Below are 25,302 nucleotides of genomic sequence, written 5' to 3'. Positions count from 1 at the left end.
TAGACTGGACACCACCCCCCCCCCCAGCCACCCTCACCTGTGACACCAGCCACAGACAACCCCCTCCAGACTGGACCCACCCACAGCCTCCAGACTGGATACCATTCACAGACAGCCCCTTCCAGACTGAACACCACCCCCATTCCCCAGTCACCTGTGACACTACCCACAGGCTCACCTGTGACACCACTCACAGGCAGTCCCCTCCAGAATGGACCTCCCCACCGGCAATACCCTCCAGACTGGACACCCCCACAGGCAGCCCCCTCCAGACTGGACACCCCCCACAGGCAGCCCCCTCCAGACTAGACATCACTCCCAGCCCCCCTCACCTGTGACACCACCCTAGGCAGCACCCTGACAGTCTGACACAATAGCAGTGCAATGTGTGTCTGCTGCTCACCTGCACTTCCGTGGCCTGACAGCACCAATAATTGCAACACCAACACAAAGTCCACAAATCCGACCAACTGGAATCACTGGAGGTCCATCCATGAGTGGAGCATCTGCTCACACACCCTTCCAGGCCTTAATCATCCCCATTATACACATGTGACAGGTGAATGCAAAAACATGCTTGTGTTGCCCATGGCACATTGCCAAGGCATCAAAGCCCAGTGACAGAATGTGTGCCCACAACAGAAGCAAACCTACCAAAAGTTGTTGCAAAATCCACAAACAATGGGCAGGTGTATCAAAGCCTGAGCATGAGTGAGCTGGGTGGCAAACTTCCTGTCAGGGAACAATCACATGACCGTGCCATGCATGGGTGATGGTAGGGCAGTTAGAGAGAGCATGACCCATATAGAATGGAAAATTGTGCTGCCACTCATGAAGAGCAAATGTGGCCCACTACTGCATTCCAGTGGTAGAGGTTGAGCAACACATGAGAGAAGGCATTGTGTCGCTGCACATGATGGTGAAGGTGTCTGCACAGCATGTGTTTTGCACAGCAACGACAAACTACTGTGCTGTGAACGTGACCATGGAACACTCCCACAGTGAGCCCTCCTCCCTCCACCCCAAACACACTGATTCCAAACACACAGTGATGCAACACAGGTAAATGCTAATCTAAAAATACAGACGCAGTCGTCTGAATGACCAATCACCACATGTCAGGCACATGTGCATCCTGCTACCTGCAACCATCCCAGCAACAACAATACACAAGCATGGACACCACAAGACACATGACTTGCAATTGAGAGATGCACTGGCTGAAAATAGAACTAGTAAAGAGGCCGACACACAAATGAACTGCACAAAGTGTGGAATGTAACAATCAGAATGATGTATATTAAAGAAATCTGTACAAAAATAAACTACGAATCAAGCTAAAAGTAGTCTATGGTAAATATGTACCAACATCATTATCTTATGCCTAAACAACTATATACAATAAAAACAGGGAAGGAATGTCTTGAAAGTCTGAGGAAAATAATAAATAAAGGAAACCTACACCTAAAGAACTATGTACACAGGCAGCGGGCTAGTCCTACTCCCCCTCTCCAATCTCACTTTGTTTTCCACCAGGGCTGAGTCCAGTGCCATGTCCTCACTCCTCATGCGGGCCTCCGTTCTTGCCTGGGTCTCTAGCATCTGTTTCTGTATCACCTCAGCCTCCCTGCAAGTGACCTCCAGGATGGCAGCCCGCCTCTTCGCCTGATCCAGCGCAATCTCAGCCCTGGCCAACACAATCCCTGCTTCCCGAGCCTGCTGCCTCTCTACTCCGATCTGCTGCCCATATCCTCGGAACACAGAAGATATTCTGTCCCTCAAACAAGTGTGCCTCCCACTTCACATCACGCACCTGCCCCCTTTAGATGTTCTGTCCTGAAAAATGGAAAAATGTAGCCTCCTCCTTGTTGCCACCTGCTGCCACAGTGCCCAGTGCCTGTTATGTGTGTACGCCCTCTGAGCTGATGACTCTAGCCGGGGGTTTTACGGCCTCTGCACTGCTTCTGGGTGCCTGCTGTCCCTCCATTGCCGGTGACCCTGCCGGTGCCTGGGTAGGCACAGTGACCAACTCAGCTGATTTACTTTGGACTTCCAACTCGGGCAGGGATGTTGTCGCCACCAGACTGGCAATGTGGGTGGGACTGGTGAACAAGGGGCCTTCGTGGTATCTGGGCCAGAAGGCACCCTGGAGGACCACTGGTGCACAGACTTCCTCTCCTCAAGAAACCCCCAGGACCTCATTGATACCCTCGGTCTGGCAATTGCCAATATCTGCAACCTCTCCTTTGCCACTGGATGTTTCCCCTCCCCTCTGAAGCACTACCTTGTGCATCCTCTCCTCAAGAAACCCACAGCTGATCCTTCTTGTCCGGCTATCACCCAATTTCCATTACTCCCATTTTGGGTAAGCTCCTGGAAAAGCTGGCCATCTCTCAAGTTAACCTTCACTCTGATTCTGTTGGCTCTCTCCATGACCACCAATCTGGCTTCAGAGATGTCAGAAGTACAGAAACTGTTCTCCTGAACATCCGTGAAGACCTGCTCTCCAACCTCGACTCTCACATTCCCTCTGTCCTCATCTTACTTGATCTCTCCTCTGCCATTGACACGGGCAAACATACTACCCTGCTCAATTGTCTCTGTGACAACTTGGGGATCACCGATCAGGGTCTCGCCTGGCTGACCTCTTTACTCTCTGATTGTCCCTCCCAGGTAAAACTTGGGTCTTTCCTACCGTCTATTTCCCTATTACCTGTGGTATTCCCCGGGGTTCTAACCTTTCTCTTTGGCTTTTCAACCAATACCTGGCAACCCTCGCCTTCTGCATTTCCATTTTCTGCAAATATTTTCAGTGTTACACTGATGACACCCAACTCATTTTCAGGATTCCTTCTGCCACCTCCCCTCCCTCTCTTATCTCTGATTGCCTAATCGCCATTCAAAATTGGTGGGCCACAAATGACCTTTGTCTAAATGCCAACAAGACTGAGATCCTCCTCATTGGTACACCCCCACCATCCTTTCCCCTTACTTTCTGGCCGGCTTCCCTTGGCCCTCCTCCTACCACTACCAGCGAGGCTAAGAACCTATCTGTTATCTTTGACTCCACACTTTCTCTGCACTTACCGCTGATGTCTCTAAAAACTTCTTGCTATATCTCCTTAGAGGTATCCTGCCTTTCCTCTCCTTCCCCCACAAGCTCACTGTTTCTCAAGCTCTGATTTCTCTAGATTGGACTACTGTAACAGCCTCTTTCTAAATCTACCTCCCTCACCTCTCTGCCCTTTTTCAACTAATCCAGAACAGGACTGCAAGACTTGTCCTTTTCCTCAAGCCCTGGGATCATATCGCTCCAGCTCTGAAATCCCTTCATTGGCTCCCAGAGGATGCAAGGATTACATTTAAAACCCCCTGCATTGTCCACAAGGCTTTCTGGGGCTGGGTCTAACATACCTTCAACTATCCCTTCGCAAATACCTCCCCTAGCGAGCCCTTCGCTCCTCTTCCTCTAATTACCTCAGGGCCAGTCGCTTTCTCTCTCGGCACCCTGCACATAGCCAGCCTCTCTTCTCCGGGCCCAGGTGCCTGCTCACTATGCCTCCCTCCTGTAACTACCTCTTGGCCACCGCCTGCACCGGATTCTGTATCTGTACCCACACAGTCCCCTACTTTTTTCTTCTGCATTTATCAGATACACCCTATCTGACCAACCTTTCACTTTGGCACTTGCTGCCTGCACTACCATTGTATCGCCATATCTATCTATTTATTTTTACTTATTATTATTTATTCTGTTCTCTTATATGTTCGCCCTCTCCACTTCTCCCTCCTTCTATGAACTTTCTACCCTTTTTCCCTTCCTCATGCACTTGCACGCTCTTAATGTCACTGGGCCTAGTAAGATCGCTGTTTATTTTTTTTTGTTCTCACCTGTTCCCCTCCCTGTGCCTGGTCGCACTCTGAAACACTTGTGTATGAGCGTGACATAAATAAAATATCAATCAATTAATCAATCAGAGTTGAAAGATGAGGAGGGGGTCGCAGCAGTGAACAGCCTATGGAGGACAATACGGAATAGGCACGTTGCAAGCCAGCTGATGAGCCGGCGTACCTCACTGTGATGATGAGCAAGCAGACAACGTGTAGCCTTCACATCCTCACGAATGACGGCTGTACGCCTCGTCACCGCAGTCTGCAGGGGTAGCACATAGTCCCGGATGGTAACGCCAGATGGTAAGCGGGTGTTGGTCTGGGTGGAAACATCAGCCAACACTGGGTGGTGGGTCTGGGTGGAGGCATCCCGGCAGGTGCATACATCTGCATCCAATAGCACAGGGACTACATTTTGCACAGGCACCCCCACGGTGGCCTGCACAGCCACATGTCCCTAGGACAGGACTGCAAGGACTGCAGTAGGCATGCCCACCTCAACACCCCCACCTGATCCCATGGCCTGGGCTGCAATGGCCACCCCGCCCGCCAACCTGGATGACTCTGTAGTGTCTTCCACCATGGATGGCCCCTGTGTGGCATCACCTGTCCCCACCGCTGCTGAGGAGTCCACTCCCACCTTCACCTTCTTGAACTTACCCCAAGCAGCCATGCCTGATTTCACTGGCACTGCCACAGCCACATCGCTCCCCGAAGATGTGCTTTCATGGGGGTGTGGCTGAGCCCTGCGCCTCTGTATGATGGAGGTATCCCCGCTGCCATGCTCCACATCACTGATTCCGCCCTCTTCATCAGATGCACCTGTGGAAAAGCAGACACAGAACAGAAACATTAGCGTCCTACACCAATTTGTGCTTGGCAATACCAACATTCACATGAACAACCATCAACCTCCACACCCACACACATGGACATCCAATCCACATCCATGCATACACATGACTGGCCATCACTCCAGACTTTCACATCAGGCTACTTGACACTGTCACAACCAATGAATTGGGTATGCTCCACACATATGCATCATTTGCACATGCACATTTCTGCATGCCACAGCAACAAGCACATGCATATTTTTGCACACACATTAACTGAGAGGCCCCAAGTACGGTGATGACCAATCATATCAGAGTCCCGTGAACTGTAATCCTGCTACATGACTAAGCCAGACATCCAAATGCACGTGTTGCATGCAGGCGTGAGTGTTGGCCAGTCACACATTCCCATCTTTGGCACATACACATGTACAACATGTATGCACATGAAGCGGGCAAAACTACCTCAGCTGTTACACTTGTCACACTGGCACGTCTCAGACACAAGTAACAAAACATGTGCACGGTCTGAAAGGCAGCACTTCAACACAGAATGCAAGTGATATTTCATTCAAAATACATATTGTCTGAATGCACACATAGAGAGCAATTTCTGGGGCATGCACGCAGACATCCGTCTCAGAGGCATACTTTCTGCAAGCCAAAGGGGCTCACTGCCAACATGCAGATGCACCATAGAGCATTGCACCACATGGATACTCACCAGTCGACTCCAGACATTCTCGTAATTTGCAGGTTGGTATTTGACATCCGGCACCTGTGCGCACAGTGCACCTCTGCGGTGGCTCCTGCCTGGGTGTAGCCCATGGCCTTGCTGTTGGTCCTGGATTTCAGGTCCACCCAGCGCTTGTGCACAGTTTTGAAGGTGCGGGATGCCACCCGATCCGTGTTGATGGCATCCGTTATTCCATCCCAGATCTGTTGATGTCATTCCTTACCGCGTTCCATCACTGGGTTGAAGAGGGCATCATAATGCTCCAGGACCTTCTCCACCAGGATGTCAACTTCCCTGGTGGTGGAGTTGACAGCCCTTTGGCTCGCTGGCATGGGGTTGTCACTCTGACTTGAAGATACAGCCCCCCCGATGCAGGTGTGGGTGGGCAAGGTGGGTGGTGCTGGAGCTGGGCTGTGGAGCAGCGGTGGTGGTATGGCACAGTGTGAGTCCGATGAAGCCGCTTACGTGGTCACAGGGCCAAGGACAGGAGCACTGACAATGACCGGACAGGAGGCACTCCAAATGCAGTGCAGGTGGGCAGCAGGCACACACACGGGACAGGCAGCAGCAAATGGCTAAGTCGGAGGCAGCATAGGGCAGTAGGAGGCAGGTAAAAAGGCATGGAGGCAAGAGCATGCATCTTCCGTTTATTATTCGGAAACAGAGTGATGGGACTTTGCATGTAGAAAATGAGCGTGGACATGTGAAATCCGAGGAAAGGCCCTCAGGGCGTAACTTACGTGAGACACGCTGCGAACTGGCATTGAGCATGCCAAAATCGGGATATGTAAGTATGTGTAGAAGCAACTCTGACTGTGTGTGAAAAGGGGAGGAGACGTTCTGCATATTTTGGGGTGCCACGCAATCCGTTCACTTCAGGGACTGTACGAACTTCTTATTTTGGTGGGGGATTTGCCTCCATGCATATGTGCATCTACTTTTCTATTTTTCGAAGTTAACAGTGAGTCTTGTCTGCATCTTAACAACTCTGGGTGGTCCTGTGTATTGCGTACCTCTATTTGTACCTTTAGTGTAGCTTTCCAGGATTCATATATGCATTTTTTGTTTTGCCGGGTGCCACTGCTCATCGCGTACCACTTTTTCTTTTTACGGAAGCTATCCTGGTCTCGCATACGCATTCTTTTTCAATTTGGGGTGCCTGTGTGTTACGGATCCTGTATTTTTGACACCTGGGGTACTTTGGATCCTTTCTGGACCACAGAAGTACGTCTTCCATCACATACACTGCCCCCTCACTGTAATTGCCCAGGACAGTTGCTTGGTGTGCCTTCGATTTATCACTTGCACCTGGAACGTTAGTGGAAAGTTCCCAAGAGTGAAAGGGGGCAGAGGTGGTCGGGAAAGGGACCTCCTGAAGAAGCAGCGATACTAGCCCCAAGGGTCCAGGGACCGTCTGTGGAAGCAGCTGTCAAAGCCCCAATGGTCCAGGGACATGCAGCTGAAGCAGCTGTCCAAGCCCCTAGGGTCCAGGGATGTGAAGCTGAAGCAGCTGTCCCAGCCCCAAAGGGTAAGGGATGTGCAGCTGAAGCAGCTGTCCCAGCCCCAAAGGGTAAGGGACATGCAGCTGAAGCAGCTGTCACAACCCCAAAGGGTAAGGGATGTGCAGCGTGCAGCTGAAGCAGCTGTCCCAGCCCCGAAGTGTAAGGAATGTGCAGCTGAAGCAGCTGTCCCAGCCTCAAAGGGTAAGGGACGTGCAGCTGAAGCCCAGAGTGGTCCCAGCCACACAGAGGCAACACCACGTGACAAGAAGGCAAAGCCTGCACAGCAGGAACAGAACTGGCATGGCACAGGACACTGGCACATTGAGGAAGAAGACCTTTCATGATGAAGAACTCCAGATCCTCATGGACTACGGACCATGCACCACTGTGACATGTGCCAGCAACCAGGGAGCACACATAAACCTGCTCATTGTATGGTGCATTGGCAGCATGTCACGGATGAGATCAACGCCTTAGGGTTTGAGAAGCACACTGCTGCTCAGGTAGTATAGTGCTCGAATGACCTTACCCGTCTCACCACGTCCAAGCTGGGTGCCAACCTCGCCTCTGCTCTGGCAACTGGAGGGGGGTCACCAGAGGAGGAGGAGCTGACCAAGCATGAAGAGCCTTTGAGCCAATTCATTCTAATGGAACAGGTGCACGGCACGGGAGGCCTGCCAAATTACGAGGGCACGTCTGGTGAGTGACCAAGATTGTGCATCCTGAGTACGTGTAGTGAGGAATCACCAAGATGTATGATTGTGGTGCACATATGGCTGCATTTGAATGACTTCCCAGGCTGAACCATGTCGTGGTATACTGACTCCCGTCCAGTGTACTCAAGAGTGAAACAAACCATGAGTTGTACATCAGTTGAACATGGCCGTGTGACAGTATTAATCCCCCACTAAAATACCCAATATCTGCAACATGATACCATAACATGCCCTCTTGTTAGTTGCATCCTTGATGTCAGTGACACTGCTCTGCTAGACATGTGCTTGTATCTGAAAAACGAGTTACACTTCATGCCCTGCAGGGTATAGATTCTCTATTCACACATATACGCAGGTGCTTCTATGCTACATATTACATCCAATATGACAACCAACACACCTTATGGCATGCCCTGAGTGAGTGTGCATATGTCTAGACTATGCACATCCCTGATACCACTATGGCAATGACTCCTGATTCAAATGGATGTGAGGCCTGATCCCTGTTACCCTCTCACCCTCAGCACACACTCCATGGGTCCATGCCCCTCTCCCTCTTGTGGGTCACTGTACCTTGTTCCTACCTCCGACTCCATTTACTTACTCTCTCCACTTCATGGTCCTTGGCTAGGTGGTACTCTCCCAGTCATACACCAACCGAGGCAATTTCCTTTTTCCAACGCTTACAACATGTTCCCATTGTGTAGAGTCCCTGTGCCATGTCAACACTGGTGTGGCATTTGATGGATGTGGACTTTGATGAGAAGATGTGTTTCTACCTGTTGACATGTCAAGTAATTGCACGTTACAGAGCCACATGACCATGCCCATTTCACTGATATTAGTCAACAGTTAACTGTGCCATGTGCCATAGTGTGCTTGCTAACTACCCTGTTTGTTGGCAATGTGTCTACTGGAAGCATGGCCCCGAGCAGGGAATGTTGTTGCCAGTCTGCATATGCCATGATCAGATAGCTTCTTGGACATAGTGTGTGGATGCTGTTTCTTTCATTGTGACATGCCCAGCATTCCGTTGCATAACAGCAGTGTGATACACATGTTTACTGTAGAAACGTTTCACCTGACTCCATATGTCTTTTTCTGTCCATGTGCAGGTAAGGATGCACCAGATGCAGAGGAGGAGGAGGAAGAGGGGGAATAAGATTCTGTGGCACTTCAGACCACCAGTGGAGGACATGGTGTAGCAGGCTGTGAGAATCCACTGGTGCTACAGACCATCCTGAGACTTGCTGCAGACAATTCAGACTCATTGGACTCCAGTAGCTCTGATGCTGAACCAGATGTGCAGTCCTCAATGCTGACAGAGGTGAGTGCACAAATGGGTGGAACAGTTGAGGCCCATAAATTTGCAGTGGGTCAGGTGCCTTCACAAGGCCTGTCAGTGGTGTCACGCCCATCTGTGATGGTTACGGCTGCAAGGCCACACTCCCATGTATTGGTTTATGGTTCTGGGGCAGATGTCCAAGTGAGAGTTGCAGTCCTGCAGCCAGAGACAGTGGCATCACAGCAAGGGCCATGCTCCCTTGGGTCAGGCAGGCATGGGCCCCGCACATGTGGGGGATGTGTGCAGCCTGGGCAGACAGTGTGAGAGCAGCAGATGTTGAATTCCACACACTGACAGGGTGCTGCCTATGAGAGTTTTGTTGAGGGCATGGATAGAGTGGGCAGTTCCATGATCCCCCCAACAACACAGGCAGAGCAACAGCTGCAGGTGATGCGGTCTACATGCCATTCCCACAGGCTGCGCATGGAGGACAACATCAGGGGCTGACGGGCAGATCTGAGGTCTCTGCAGGCATCCATGCTTGCTGAGGGTTGGGCACACAGGGAAGCCCTGAGCCGTGAGTTGTTGGCCCACAGAGCTACAATCAGTGAGGAAGAGGCAGCCACTAGGAAACTATTCCGCCAGGAGATGCTATCACTGAGGGAGACTATCGCGGAAGACCTCTGTGAAACCGATGAGGTTGTGCATGGTGACCTCCAAGCCTTCAGTCTGCTGGTGCATTCATCAGTGTCACGCATGGTCGCTGCCACTGAGGACCAGGCTTGGGCATTGTGTGGTGAGGCTCCAGCACCACTTCCACCTGCAGGATGGTTGTGCCAGCAGAGACATACCTCCCGGTCCACCATAGCCGTGCCATTCATGAGCCCATAGAGGGGATTTATTTTCTTTTTTTTTACTTACACCCATGTCGGATTTGACATGCACCCTGCCCCTCCCCCTCCTGGGTGGACTTACCCACCCCTGGTCCATGATGGACACTTTTGATTTAAAAAAAATAATGTAATACTTTAGATGACCCCAGGCCCAGATGTTGGCATTTCATTTTTGCGTTACCCTTTTCCATTTTTATTTTTATTATTTTGCATATTTTTCCCTTTAGTTGTAATGTTAACATCTCAAGGCCATGACGTTTTCAGTGGTGGACATGCAGGCATGCATAGTGAAGTCAACTTGCATGTTTGCATACTGGTAGACAGGATGGCATGTGAAGGTAACTATGGGTTCAGTGTTCCCTCGCACATTTGTGCTGTGCGAATGGTACTTCACTATGCCTGTTTTAATGTATTCTCCCATGCTTTTTTAGTAATCTGTGATCTGGTGGTGACTGCTGTCCCAGAGGAGACACCCTGCACCCTTTGACGTCCATGTTCCCCATGACCTCCACCAGACACTGTCCCTCCTGTACCTAATTTGGAAACACAGTTCCACGTGGAGGTGATGGGGAATTCACACCATGCTGACACAGTCAGCGGGTAAGCATTAGCACTGTCATGCATGTTAAGCATGTGTCATTGGTCACCATGTTTTCTGCATGTGTAACTTAACCTATATGTGCTTTGCATGCTAACATGCCAGTATGGGTATTAAAGTGGTACTCATGTCACTGTGTTACCTACCAAGGTCAATTCATCTATGGCCACACATACTGTGGTGTAGTGCATGTAATTGGCCATCTCCAATACAGGCAGTGTACTGCTTGATGTGGCATTTGCTAGGATTTCCATCTCAGTGGCACTCTCTCTCCCTCTTTCTGTTGTGGTCCGCTGCACTCATGGGCAAATCACAATCTATGTCCTGTCACCTTCCTGCTTCCTTTGCTGCTTCTGCAATGTTTTCTGCACAGTTTCAGTATCGATTAATGTGTTGTCATGTATGTGCATGTTCTTTCTGTTGTTACTATGCATGTCATTGGATTTAGGGGAAGCATCTACTGATGGTGTGCATCGTATGCAAGGTGGGTGGGTACCCTGTTCAGGTAAGTGAAGGGCATTTGTGTGGTGTTTGCCTGGGAGTCTTGCACTGTGTGCGATCACTTGGGATTGACTTCTCTTGTGGGTCAACAGTACATCTTAATGGGTGCATGTTTCACAGGGTGTGGATCTGGTTATAGGTCTGAGCATGGTGCTGTTTCTATGGATTGGTGAGGCCAGTGGTTTCATATTCTAAATCTTGGGAGCTCCAACTGTCTGAGCATTTCTTGGGTGATTGACTAGTGGGCTGCCGGACCGACTGTTTATGGTCTGTGACAGGTGTTGAGGTTGTGCTGGTGTGTGTCTCATTGCAGTTTGACCATGTGTACTGAGTGACACTTCACATCCCTTCCAATGTTTGTGGGATTATGGATCTATGGCACATTTGGACTCTCTTGCTTAGGGTTCCCCAATTAAGGTGTACAGCACCAGTTACCAGCCACAACATGTGAACATTGATGTACATTTTTGGGATGCTATGTTGTGTACCAGCACATTACGTTTAGTAGTATTGGTGTTTTCACTTGCATGTACCATGCATGCTGCACCATGGTGTTTGTAGCTTCAAGTTGACCACAGCTGGGTGGATGGTACTGCTGCATTAAAATTAATGCAGTATTTGACCAATTGTATGCTGTCACAATGAAGTCTGCATTGACCATGCACTTTTTGTTTGCATACTACTTTTAGCATGCATTTATCCTTTGTTGCTGTATCATATAGCTTTGTGTTGTCTCTTTATGTCTTTCATGGCAGTTTCCTTGGTGGCAAGCCTTCCATTTTGACATTGGCCTCTGTGAATTGATCCTGCTAGGAGAGCAAGAGGTGAGTATTTGTGTACTTGTATTCTTGTGCTTTGCATCACAGCTGAACTCTTACAAACCCATCCACTGTATCTTCTGCCCCTACTCCTTCACAGTCCCTTTGTAATGCACTTGTCCTCCACTTCTTTTGGAAAACAATGGACATGCTGAACATCCTTGTCACATATTCTTCCAACAAAACCCTCTCTTTATGCCCCCACTACCACTCACTCACCAACTCCATGAATGTCTATTCAAAACATGTTGCCCACATGGTCATAGCGTACAATCATGGGCAACATCTCCTCTCTCACCCATGCTCTTGCTGATCTCTGCAACCACTCCTTTGCAACTGGTTCTATTCCATCCTCCCTCAGGCACTCCCTTGTGCGGTACACCCTTACAATACCATCTGTAGATCCTTCCAGCCCAGCCAACTACCGTCCCTTTTCCATCACCCACTTCCTGGGAAAACTTCTCGAGAAGTTGGACGTCCCTCAACTCAACTCCCATACCAAACAGGTTGGTGGTCTACATGACCACCAGTGTGGATTCCAAGCTTCCGGAGCCATAGACACTGCTCTCCTGAACACCCGTGACGAACTGCTCGCATCCTTCAATTGTAAATCCCCTGCTGTACTCACCGTCCTTGAACTCTCTTCTGCATATGACACAGTGAACCATTCCATCTTCATGAAAGGTCTCCATGATCCACTTGGTATCTCGGAGCTGGCACTGGACTGGCTTAGCTCATTCCTAATCGAGCATTCCTCCTAAACTATTCTTGGCCCTTTCACCTCCACTACTTCCACCTCCACTTGTGACTTATACCAGGGCTCCATTCATTAGCCCTGCCCCTTTAACATATACATTTCCCTGCTGGAACGTCATCCTTCTCCCCCAAATTCAAATGCTATACTGACGACACACAGCTGTTCTTAAAAATTCCTACTGATGCCCTTGCACCTTCCTTAATCCCTGACTGCCTCTGTTCCATCCGGGCGTGGTGCACTGCAAATGACCTCTACTTCCACCCCAGCAAAACCTAGAATCTCCCCATTGGAACCCCTGCACCCTATATCTTCCCTTAACACTGGCCTTGCCCTGCCCCCTCCTCCGAAGCCAGGATTCTTGGAGCCATCTTCGACTCCACCCTTTCTGCCATCCCTCATATTCATGACATTGTCAATAAGTGCCCTTTCAGTTCTTCCTTCTCAAAGTAACTATACCCGTCCACTCCTTGCCCCAGAGACTCAATGTTACCTATGCTCTGGTTCTGTCCAGACTAGATACTGCCATAGCCTCCTCCTTAATCTTCTTTGTCCACCCTGCAACCCCTCCAGCTTACCCAGAATAGGGCAGCAAGACGTATCGTTGGACTCAGTGTCATGACCACTGTGAGGGGGCACAAGTTGTGCCACAAGCAGGCTCCCACCAGAACCCTGAGGGCCTTAAAACCACTGTGAAAGGGCTCCTGGAGCCAGTCCTGGGGCCTTTGCCACCAGGCTCATATGTAGGAAGGAAGGGCTGTTCAAACTAGGTCCCATTTATGTACATGGGCCTTTAAATCCAACATGGAAGTACCCACATAGTCTAGTTCTAAGAACCAAGTCATGCAGTCTAATGTTTTGGGTGTGGCAGGCCTGGAACTTCTTTTACTGGTACTACTTTACCTGGGCTATATAAACCATACCGTGACTGCAGAACACGCTACGTGTTATTCTGCAACCAAAAGCGTGACGCTCACTGTGTCCAGGTCCTGGTCTTCAACATCTTCCTGTAATCCTGCAAGAACAAGAACAAGATTATTCTGTTTTACCTGAGAAAACACCATCCAGCACTCAGCATCTCAACTGGGCTGCAATCTGTGGAAACTGAGAGAAGAAGAAACATCACTCACCAGTGAGTACTAGCTTAAGACTTCTGGCGAACCACTATCATAGCTGCTGTTCGAACATTGCGACCTGCAATAACGAGAAAGGGAAAAACAATATTAGAACGTGCGCTTCCAAAACATCGAATTCCATCAGTCTTACCTGAATTCCATCATGCTACGCCACGCTTGCATCCAGAGCACCAGAGCAACATCTGCAAAGGAAAAGAGACATATTCAGGTTCGTTTTCAATATTAAACAACCGCACAGCGCTGTACTTACCTTAAAGGATTCCAGGGGCCTGTTTTACATCGCGCTCTCATCCACTCTCAGCACCACAGCGGCCTGTGAGGAGAAGAAGAAGAAAACACAGGTTAGCTTAAAGGCGCTGCGCTTCGCATTTTCTCTTACCTAGAAACGTGCCTCTCCATCCGGTACGCCAGCATCAAGACCTTTGCATCTGAAAAGAAGGAGATAAAGACATTAACAAATTCCCACCATAAACAGAACAAAGACTTACAATTAACAAACCTACCTGCCTACCAGCAGATTCGGGGTCATAGCAGGCCTGGGCCCAAGGAAGGCATACTGCACCTGTGAAGCAACTCGGGCAGCTCGCCAACAAACGTCAAGCGCCCCTGCATAAGAAACGCAGGACGGATAGCTCACCCTACAAATAACTAAGGTGAGAAAAGAACCCAGTGGGAAGGGAATCAGTCAGAGGGAGGTGGGAGATTCACCCATTAGAGACAGTTATCACAAATCCTCCCTTCTGTAATTGCAGATTCATTATTCAGCACTGGGCAACTACGCATCCAGGGTTCCAGATCTCAGAGCCTTCCAGACGCCCCCGGGTATATCAGGTGAGTGTAACACTAAAGGGCCAGGGACAGCATCTCTCCTGCCTTACAAAGCCTTCACTGGATCTCAGTCTCTGCATTCATTCATTTCAAATTCCTCAGTATCATCCACAAGGCTATCTGGGGCTGGGGACCACTCTAATTTCAACGCTTACTAATCAAATACTCCCCTTCTAGAATCCTGGCTTGCTGTGGCACCAACTTCCTGCATGTGAAGCGGTTTGCTAAACAGAGAGCTGGTGGTCGATCAGTTTCCTCGGCGGGATGCCTTCTGTTTAGTAGCCTCCCTCTCCCTCTGCGTCTTGAGCAGGATCTCCTTAAGTTCCCAAAAAGCCTGACGACCTTGGTCTTCTCCTCTTCCTTCTCCCCTTCTGTTCCCTGCTAATCATACAGTAGCATGACCCACCACATCTCTCATCCAAGCCACTGTCTATATACTGTACTTGCTGAGGCTCAGCCTCACCATGGAAGGTTGGACTTAGGTTTTTAATTTCTTTTCTTAGCACTTCACCCCGTGCACTTCTCCATGTGCACCACAGCAGCTTTTCCCTTAACCCCTCCCCCCTACACTTGCATATTCTGAACACTGATAAGGCATGGTATGTTTGTCTCCCCTCCCAGTTATTCTCATGATTTGTTTGTACTTTTAAATCTATTATTTATCTCAGTTGTAATTCATTGTCTAACTTCCTCTGTCCCCACTCTTTTGCCCTGTGTGTACTTTAAAACCATTTTGATAATTGTATAAGCGCCTAACAAGTGACCAATACATAGATGAATTAATAAATGTGCTCCCATGACTGTGTTCAGTGCACTGTCACAATACTATGCAGGTGAAGGCATGCCTTGACATGTCATTGGTACTCTTCCGGGGTTGTCCCTGCTTTTTTGTGTGCTCGGTTATATATGCATATTTATTTTATTCGTTTTTTAAAAATTTTATTTCCATTGGTAGAGTGTGCCTAACACAGAGGTATGTGGGCGCGTGTTACAGTACATAGGTGACACTGTATATTGGGATATTGCATGATGTGAATGAGTAGGCATAATTCAATATAACAATGACCGAGATGACGCAGTTTGATGGGGTGAAGATACAGGTATTGTGTAAATAGACAGGTTTTCAATTTTTGGCAGCAAGAGTATAGCTAATGTTCATATCTGAATGAGAGGGGTAAGGCATTCCATTGTTTGGCTGCCACTACTGGGAAGCTTTGGCTGCCTACTTTAGCTCGTTTGAATTTAGGCGTGGTGAGGAGGTGGGAGGTGATGGCTTGTGTGGGTCTCTCAGAGTGGTGTTTGTTAATTTTGTTGGTGAGGTATTTAAGGCTGTTAGTGATGCTCTTGTGTGTGATGGAGAGGGTCTTCACAGTTTATGATGGGTAGTCAATGGACAGTGCGTCTAGTATCTGAGATATATACATTTTGGAATATTCAGTGCTGCTCTTAGGGCATGTTTCTGAATGATTTGTATTTTTTTGGTGTTGAGATATGTGATGTCTTCTCATTTTCATGCAGCATGTTGACTGATGCGCGTGTTGTGTATGTGCCATCGGCTATTGAATGGGGATATTTGACATGCATATTTGCTTCATATCATTGAGGTCGACAGGCAGTGTGGGGGATGTTTGTGAGTGTGTGCTTTGTGTGTTTCATTTGCATGCAGTGTGCAGGTGTTGCTGCATGTGTGCTGGGACACATGTTGATGGTTGTCTTGTGAGTTGTTGTTTGCATGTGTGGTATGTCACTTAGGGGTACCTGTGGCTCTTGAATTTGTGGGTGTATGGATGTGTTAGCTGCATTCAGTTTAATTGTGTTCATTGTCTGCAGATCCTTCTGTCTGGGAATGAGAGCTATCTCCTGGGATGAAATGTAATGGTGACTGCATGCTAAGGGGACATGTAACATGTGCATTTATCTTGAGCCTTATGGAATGGACACTTTGTTTGCTGCATGTCTGGATGTGGTAATTCTAGTGGGTTACACTCTTTGTCACAATTGTCTATTACCTCTTATTAATATTTCTTTTGTGGATGGGGTTTGTGGTCATGTTGACATGTCGAGTACCTTGTGAGTCAATACTGCACTTCTTTTCTACACACCACAATAGGGACTTGTTTGTGCACATCATGCACATTGTAGGACATGTGTGCAGCTATTTGAAATTGTCCTTCTTGTATTTTGTGTCCATGTAAATTGTTGAGGACATGTATGGCTTGCTGCTCTGACATGATGTTTCAGGATTCATCAATGCTTACACATTTGACAGGTATGTTAGTTAGTCAGGTCCGCCACAGCACCAAGGGACCACTAGAGTGGGGTTAGTGCGTGGTATCAATATCCTTTAACTTTACACATGGGATGGTTTTGGTGCCAAAGAGGTGATTTAATTAAATGGTTGGCATGGCGGTAGTGGTGTCATCACTCTTCAATGTGTTACTTTTGGAAACACTAAAAGAAATGTCTTTTTAGTCCTAAGGGATGCACACAAATTTGCACTTTCAAGGGCACTTTTTTAGGGTGGTTTTGTGGGCACAGTGGATTGGCCCATTGTCATTAAATGGCACCTTGGATTTGGCGGGATTGTGTGCACTCCACAGGGGAAGGATTTTATGTGAAATAAGATTGCACAAGCTGGGTACATGCAGTAGCACCACATGCCCTTTGCCCAGCCATATGCAAGTGGTGTGCCTGTGGGTGTGGATGGGGTGCCACCATCATACACACGGGCTGTGTTGCAACATTGTGCAGGACACATGCTGCCATGATGATCCTGCAGACTACTGGTGGTGCATATAGCAACAGACTACCAGAGTGGTCAAAGGAGCAGAAACGTGACTTGAGCCCTCTAAATGTGCGCTCCACTATGCCTTGAGTTGCAATATGGGAAGTGCTGTACATTACCCGGGCATGTGTGTTGGGGTTGCATATGGGCATCATCATTTATGTGCTCAGAGGGGTATCAGGTAATAATGTCCCCATACATAATGTCCCAAAGATAATGTCACCGGGAAAAGCCATTGGTGACATTACATATAGTGACATTATTTATGGGGCTGGGTTGCAGGGATGTCCCCTGCTCCCATTGTTAAAAAAAAATAATTCAGGGGTTCCGGGGTTGTCCCCTGCATGTTCAATATAATAATGTATCTGCAAAAAACAGTGCCATTTTTGTCAGGAGACATTTTTGCGGGGACATTATTACATAGAACCCTCAGAGGGTAGGCACTGTCTCCTGTAGAGGTGAGAATGGTTGGCATTGTCATTTATGACAGTATCTATTGGTCTGTGTGCAACATGCTTGCATGTGCATGTCCATTCATACTCACTAATAAACCATATGTTCCCATGCTTCCCATCTTCCAGCCCCCAGTGTAGCGGGGACACCCTGAAGATGTAACTATCATGGGTGCTGCCAGGATAGTTGGCATACACTTGTGTAATGATGCCCTTTGCATCACACACAACCTGAACATTGATGGAGTGCCAATGTTTACAGTTGCAGTAAATATGCTCTGTTGCTTGCAGTGGACGTAGGGCAACATGTGTGCAATCAATGGCACCTAGAACTTTTGGGAAGTGCACCACCCCATAAAATTCCTGCACCACTGCTTGCCTTTCAGCCAGTGTCCTGGGCATATAGATATGCCAGCAGACAGACAGACATGTAGTTATGATAGCCAACACCTGGTTTGAGTAGCATGACTGCGTGGCCTGGGAGATGCCACTGACTATGGCAGTGGTCCACTGGAATGATCCAGTGACCAGAAAATGCAGAACATCAAGCAACTTTTGCAAGGGGCTCAGTGCTTGGGAGCACATGGTGGGTGTTGTGAGGTCATTTTCCCACTCTGTGACCAGGTCTAGGAAGATATGATGGGGGGGAGGGGGGACCTATACCTGCCATAGAACTGGTTATCAGACATACTATAAAGGCTGGTCCTTGGATGGAAGATCCGGGTCCTGTCCAGCCTCTTCCTCCTGCGGTGTGTCTGAGGATGATAGCTGCAAGAAATGGTGCATTCATTGTGGCTGTATATGTGTGTTTATTGATCGTACATGTTTTTTATGCATTTGTTAGTGTGTGCGTTGACGTTTACGCCTGCTACCTAGGATTATATGATGGGGGGATCTATACCTGTCATAGACCTGATCATCAGGCATCCTAAAAAGACTGGTCCTTGGGTAGAAGATCCGGGCCCTGGCCATCCTCCTCCTCCTGCGGTGTCCCAGGATGATAACTGCAACAAATGGTGCATTCATCGTGACTGTATACGTGCATTTGTTGATCGCGCATGCTTTCTATGCATTTGTTAGTGTGTGCGTTGACGTTTACACCTGCTATCGCGTGGAGTAGGTTTTTCTAGATTTGTGCATTGTTTTTGTGTGCTAGCATTCCCTGTTCAATTCTATGAAGGCGGTTGTTTTGCACGCGTATGGGCGGTGCGATTGTTTGACGGTGCACGTGCCACGTAATGGCCACATTTTCGCTTGCTCTTACTCTTTCCATGTGTTCCGCACCCTTTTTAGGAGGCTGCCCTTGCCCGACTGGCACCTTCCCTTGGAGTCTCGCACAAGGCGTTTGTCGGCTCACAGTGACATGTTGGACCGGTGGGAATTTCTTATGTGTCCCGTATAAGCCCTGCGCATTGTGTCCCGTGAATCAAGGAACAGGGACTTGTGTGCGATTTCGCACGCAAGTTCTGTTTTTTCAGCACAGATTATTCCATGAACCAGGCCCAATACCTCTTTTTTTCCTGGATATATTGTGAACCTCTCTGGACCATTGATCCTTTGAACGTCTCAGGTTGAGCTCATCAGGCCTGTAGATTTCTATAGGCAGACCTCAGGGAGTATTTAACCACAAGAGGGCAATCAAGAGTTCAAAGTTGCCCCTTACCGAGTTCAAAGTTGCCCCTTACCTATAATATTTTCGCACCAAGAAGGAGTAATTAAAATCTGCACTTAATGGATGTCCATCAGCAAGTGAAGGACGTTCCCATTCTGTGGGGCTTAAACCTCTTATTTGAAGATGCTGGTTTGCTGCCTGTCTAAAAAGTGGAAAAAAAAGAAAGAAAAACGAAAGAATGAACTATTCCTTACTTTTAGGTCCATACCCAAATAAGAGGGATTGATTAAATACACATATTTATAAACATTGCTGTTTTGAAGTATGGTGTTGCAAACAAATACTGGACATTCATCCTCTGTGGACTCATTCTGCTTGTGGTTGCTTGTTTGCATTCTTCAGGACACATCATTCATGTTACCCTATGTTGAAGATGGAGGAGTTTCTGTGCTTATCGATTGACCAGTTGAAGTAAACTAGGAGGCACAAGCCAAAACTACAAAAAAGAGAGAAAATGCTATTATTAGGTTCCCTCCTATCTTTTATAAAGTCCAAATTCGAATCCAAACTGTATTGTGGACTGATGCATATCAATGAAGGTCAGCGTGTATCCTTACACCAACTGTCTGAAGACTTATAGCGTATTCTCGTGATTATGTCACAGCTTCTGTTGCAAAGTCTTTAGTAATGGGAAAAAGAGAATCAGTGCCTAATTTTGTAACAAGCAACAACGTCTAAATTAAGGTGCTTCTAGCCAATCCCATTCAGAATATTTTAGTCACCCATCAGTATCTTTTAGTTTGTGAATTAGCTGCCCGGATGCACTTGCGCCAAGATTCATTTAATACATTCATGGATAGTTTAAATTCCAAGTATTACACAGATCCAATGGTTACCTATGTGAGAGGGTTAGGAATGTCTGTGTCACAGACATGTGTCGACGTCCAGCGGCATATGTACTACTGAGTTGGTAAGCAAACCACAGCCATCTCAAAATGAACTAATTTTCTGATATGTCATAATCACGCGAGGTACCTATGTCAGCAAGACATTTTGACATTGATTTGAATAGGGGTGATGTGGTATGTTTTTTGGCCACTTCCTGATGTATCACAGACAATAGGGGATTGGAGCAGCCACTGGTCATCTTGAGATAGAATCCATCTCTCTTTTTGAGTACAATTGCTTTTAATGATGGAAGACCCATTTCTAGTCTTATCAAAGCCATGGGCACTCCTGGGGACAGTCTTAATATCCGACGCCAGAATTTACCTTCCATCACTTAGAGCCAAGCTAAATCAAAAGAGAGAAGGGCCTCCATTCCATAGGTGATCATGGGAACAAACACTTGAATGTAGAGGTGCCGCGTCCCCCAAAGCGTATAACCGCCCTGCTTGTTTGAGAATGCAGCAATCAGTGCAGTGACTTGCGCTGCCCTGATTTTGCGTCCTTGTCTGCAATAAAGGTCATCGCCGTTAGGCTCGCTTTCAATTCCGAGGTAACGATAGGAGGATGCATAGGGTATGTTAATTTGGCCCACCACCATCCACTATTCAAATCAATGTCACAATTTCTTGCTGACATAGGTTGGTCACACAGAGGGGCAGCATATACTAAGGAAGTTCAAAATGTACTTGGGAAAAGGGTGGACCTTTGGGATTGGCTCGAGAACTTTGCGCATCTGAGTACTCTAAAAAGCTATCAATTCATCAAATATAGATTGTACGCCTATATGAAGCCCCAAGCACAATTAAACCTCTGTCCTACGAAAAGACTCAGACGTTTTATCATTCTGTTTAGACTGGAACAACTACCTACTCTGGGGTATCTGGGGGCCAAGGAAAATATTCCCGTCCCTGAATGAATTTGCCACCTTTGTAAATTACCTGAATGCTTGGAGACAGCTAAACATCTACTTATGGAATGCCAGATATTAACTAGCACAATAGTATTATATCTTGCCGAGTTTGTTCACAACCCCTTAACCATATGTGAAATGTCATTTTGGCTATATTGCACAAACACCTGCAACATGCATTTGTTTATAGCCCTCTATAACATATGGCTAAAAATTGAATTAAAGTTGGGTCTCTTGATTTGAATAATTTGAGTACTGCAATGCGAAGAAATTCATGCCATCTTGGGACTTGTGATTGGCATATTAAAAATTCTGCTCAATATATGATTTTGGTGTAAGTAGTTCTGTAAATATGTACATGTATTTATTTATTTGTTTATGGTTTGTTTAAACCTTTACAAAATCATTCTTCATAGTATAAGAAGATACAACATTTAAAACAATTCAAACATCATAAAATCACTTAAACATTAAGATCATAGACGTCTTAAAACCAAAACAAAAAGAGTGCCATTTTATATATTTAAGAGCATCGTAAAATCAAAATAAACATATTAAAATCCTAATCATCATGAATAACAGCTTTGCATATTTAGGTCCAGAAGTGAGGTTCAGGTCTATATCATTTTATAAGACAAAACTCTTTTGAACAGTTATTTGCAGAATTAAAGATAAATCACAAAGGTTCTTAAGAAATGTGATCACTCTTATCTTTAGAATAGTAGAACAACTATGTCTGATTTGGTACCACAGGAGTTCAGTGTTTACACAGTATAAATGCTGAATAAATTGTTCAAAGTACATTATATGTTGTGTCAATAGGGCGGGACATAAAAGGAGAAGATATAGCAGAGTCTCTTCCATACCCTCAACTTTACAATATCTACACCAACCCCAAGAGTTGTTAAGAAGTTTCAATTTTTTCAGTATATAATTTGTTTTTAGCACATTGAAACGAAATCTCATGAAGTTGTTTATGTAATTCCGAGAAGGATATTTCTGCAAGTATATTTCAAGAGCAGGATTACATTTCCAAAACGCATATACTTGGTTAAACATTTTAGATTGTTGAACAGTGCATGTAGTGTGTTGGCAATCATTACGTTTCAAGATTTTTTTAACTTTTAAAGGATTCTTCAGAAACGTCTCCATTGAAATGCCTAGTAAATTCAACATTTCCTCTGTCACCACTTTCAATTTCAAGCAGAAGAGATTGATAGCATCATTCCCTGCTACAGTGTACAAAGTATTTGATTCATTTACTAAGCATTTTCTCCATAAAGAATTTTTTTTCCATATGATCATCGATTTTAAGGATTGGAGACTGAACTCATATCTGATAACTTCGATAGGTACACACTTTGGTATAAAAAACAAAACACCTTTCCATATCAAAATTTCTAGATTTTTTTATAAAATCAGTAGTTTCATAGTTATTTCATATGTAGAATAGCATTTTAGAACTCTTGCAAGAACTGTAATAATAAGTGGCTGTCATGGTACTAAGTCTCTCTCCTACAGAAGGATGAGAAGTTGAGTTGGTCTCACTTGGATTCAGACGTATATCCTGCGGGCTGAACATTCATGTCAGGGATATGCTTTTAACAGGATGAGCTACTTCAGTCAGAAAACAGGCAAAACCAAGGGGGAGCAGTCAGGAAGATGCTGAGATAAGTTAGCACAAAACAGGAACCAGAAACAGCAAACTATATCAGAGACAGACTTGATTGTGGCGTTCCACCCCAAGGAAGTGGATGTTTATGCTGCAGATAGGATATAATATAGTACCCAAGCATGGCTTCTATGAGGGAAGAATTATGGGAATTGTAGTTTTTCCAGCCTGCACAATGCAGGCATATACAGATATTTGAGATTCAGGGCCTGATTCACAGATCGTTTTCCTATGGGATTGCACTATTATAAAACGCTTCTGTGAATCAGGCCCTCAATGTTTTCCAAAGTATTTGACAAATTATACAAAAGCAAAAAGCTCCTATTGGAAATGCACAATATTGGGTATGGGATTTATTTACTTCTGCTATTACATTCCCAGGACAAATTGTTTAAACACTGAAAAGATGTGACACTTCCAGGCTACTTGAGTTGTAGTGTTTTAAATCATGTATGTTCTTCATATCATGTGGTGCCATTCAGTCATCTTGTGGCAACTTCAAAGTGCTGAATAGTGCACTGATATGTGCCAGAATTCCTTCAATGAATAAGGTCTGCACACATAGCATCCAACAACATACTAAGAGCAATGATGTGGTCCATTCTGTCTCGTGCTTCCACCTGAAGGATTATTGATACCCAATTATATCCACTTGAGCATATGAGTGCCATTAAACTATTAAACTTAAACGAACATATTTTTTTTTTTTTTTTGATGTTTTAGTTTTGTCTCAAACTTTTTCATCTTGTGGTTCATGCGAAGTACGTAGATAAAAGAAGAGACAGCAATGTAGTCTACATTGCTAGGAAAGCATTTTTCCACCATTAATCTCGAGAATGCTGTGAAGGTAAAGGACAGCTGTGAATGTGTATTTGTTATTTTGTCCAGTGAGAATCGCAGCCCATCTTTCATCTGTTGTCATTTGCTGCAAAGCCATGTCAAAATAGGCCCCAAACTGCTTGCAGTGGTTGGCGAGAGAGGGACATTCCATGAGCAGATGGAATATGGTTTCTGGTGTCGTGATGATTTCACAGAATCGACAGTGGTTCTGGTTTTTTGGGATCTGTCTTATTGATGCCAAGTAATCATTAGTTGGTAAAGTGTTCAGGCGGATTTTTAAGAAGGTTGATCTGATCTTTGGATCAGGGAATGACAAGATGTATGGTTGCGGTTCATGTAGTTTTCTGTTGTCCTTGTTGCACTGCAAAGTCCGTTTGTATGTATTTTTCTTTTCGATGGTTTTGATCCAATCGTTTTGTAGCATTTTGGTTTTAGCGTGTTGAGGACGTTTCGTTAGAAGTTCTTCCAATATGTTTTCTTGTTCCATTTCTTTGGTTATTGTTTTTTTCCAGGTTTGTAGTATTGTGTTATTTAGAGCAGTTGAGTTCGTTTTCAGAATTTGGGTTGCCGGGGTCTTGTCGTCCGATAGTATTTTTCGGTATATGTCTAGTCTTTTCCATCGTACCATGGAACCGATGGATTGGGTAGCTACTTCGTATCGAATTCTCGCCATGGGATAGGATTGAGGAAGAGTTAAGATCCTGCGCCAAAATATTGCTTCAAATTTCACCCAGTCTACCTGGTCTGCGTTCATCATTGTTTCCGTTCCATATGTTATGATGGGAATGTATTTTTGTCTGTAGAACATGATGATGGGCTTAAATGAAAATTTTCCATATTTTCTGTGTAGGATGGAGCCCTGTCGTGCGAGTGCTTGAGCCTTTTGTTCTAGGTTGTCTAGCCAATCTCTTTCTGTCTTTGATTGATTGATAATGATGCCAAGGTATTTAAATGTTGTGACATTTTCCAAGCGTATTCCATTGATGTTGAAATCCGGTGTTTTTTTTGCTTTTGGTTTAGGTTTCGTTAGAGCCATGGTTTTTGTTTTTGTGCTGTTAATTGTTAGCTCATTTTGTTTCATGTAGTCGCTTAGTGCTGTAAGAGAAAATTGGAGACCAAATGGTGTTCTTTCGAGCAAGACGATGTCGTCTGCATAGGACATAATGGGGACCGGTATTGAGTTTATTTTCGGAGGGTTTGTTTGAGTGTTGGAGAGGTATTGATCAATGTCTGATGTAAACAGGTTGTATAAAGTCGCTGCGAGGGGACATCCTTGTTTTAGACCATTCGCTGTGTTGATAGGCTCCGTTGCCAGACCTTGTTTTGTGAGTCTAATTTTTATTGAAGTGTTTGAGTATAGTTGTATAATGGGTTCTAGGATATTCGCAGGGCAATTCCATTTGTTCAATTTAGCCCAGAGCTTTTGTTTATTGCTTCGTACTTAATGACGTGCAGTAGGAGAAGATTGATGTTAGTTCCAACGTTACGTGTGAAGCCTGTTTGTCGCGGTGATAGTCGTCCAGTGGAAGTGGCCCATTCAGTGAGTTGCCTCAAGAGAGCTGTTGCAAAGATTTTTCCGAGTGGGTCAA

The sequence above is a fragment of the Ambystoma mexicanum genome, chromosome 3q (assembly GCF_040938575.1).
Source record: "Ambystoma mexicanum isolate Mex_15411 chromosome 3q, UKY_AmexF1_1, whole genome shotgun sequence".
NCBI classification, from domain to species: domain Eukaryota; kingdom Metazoa; phylum Chordata; class Amphibia; order Caudata; family Ambystomatidae; genus Ambystoma; species Ambystoma mexicanum.
The sequence above is the reverse complement of the archived record's forward strand: the minus strand, read 5'-3'. Positions refer to the sequence as shown.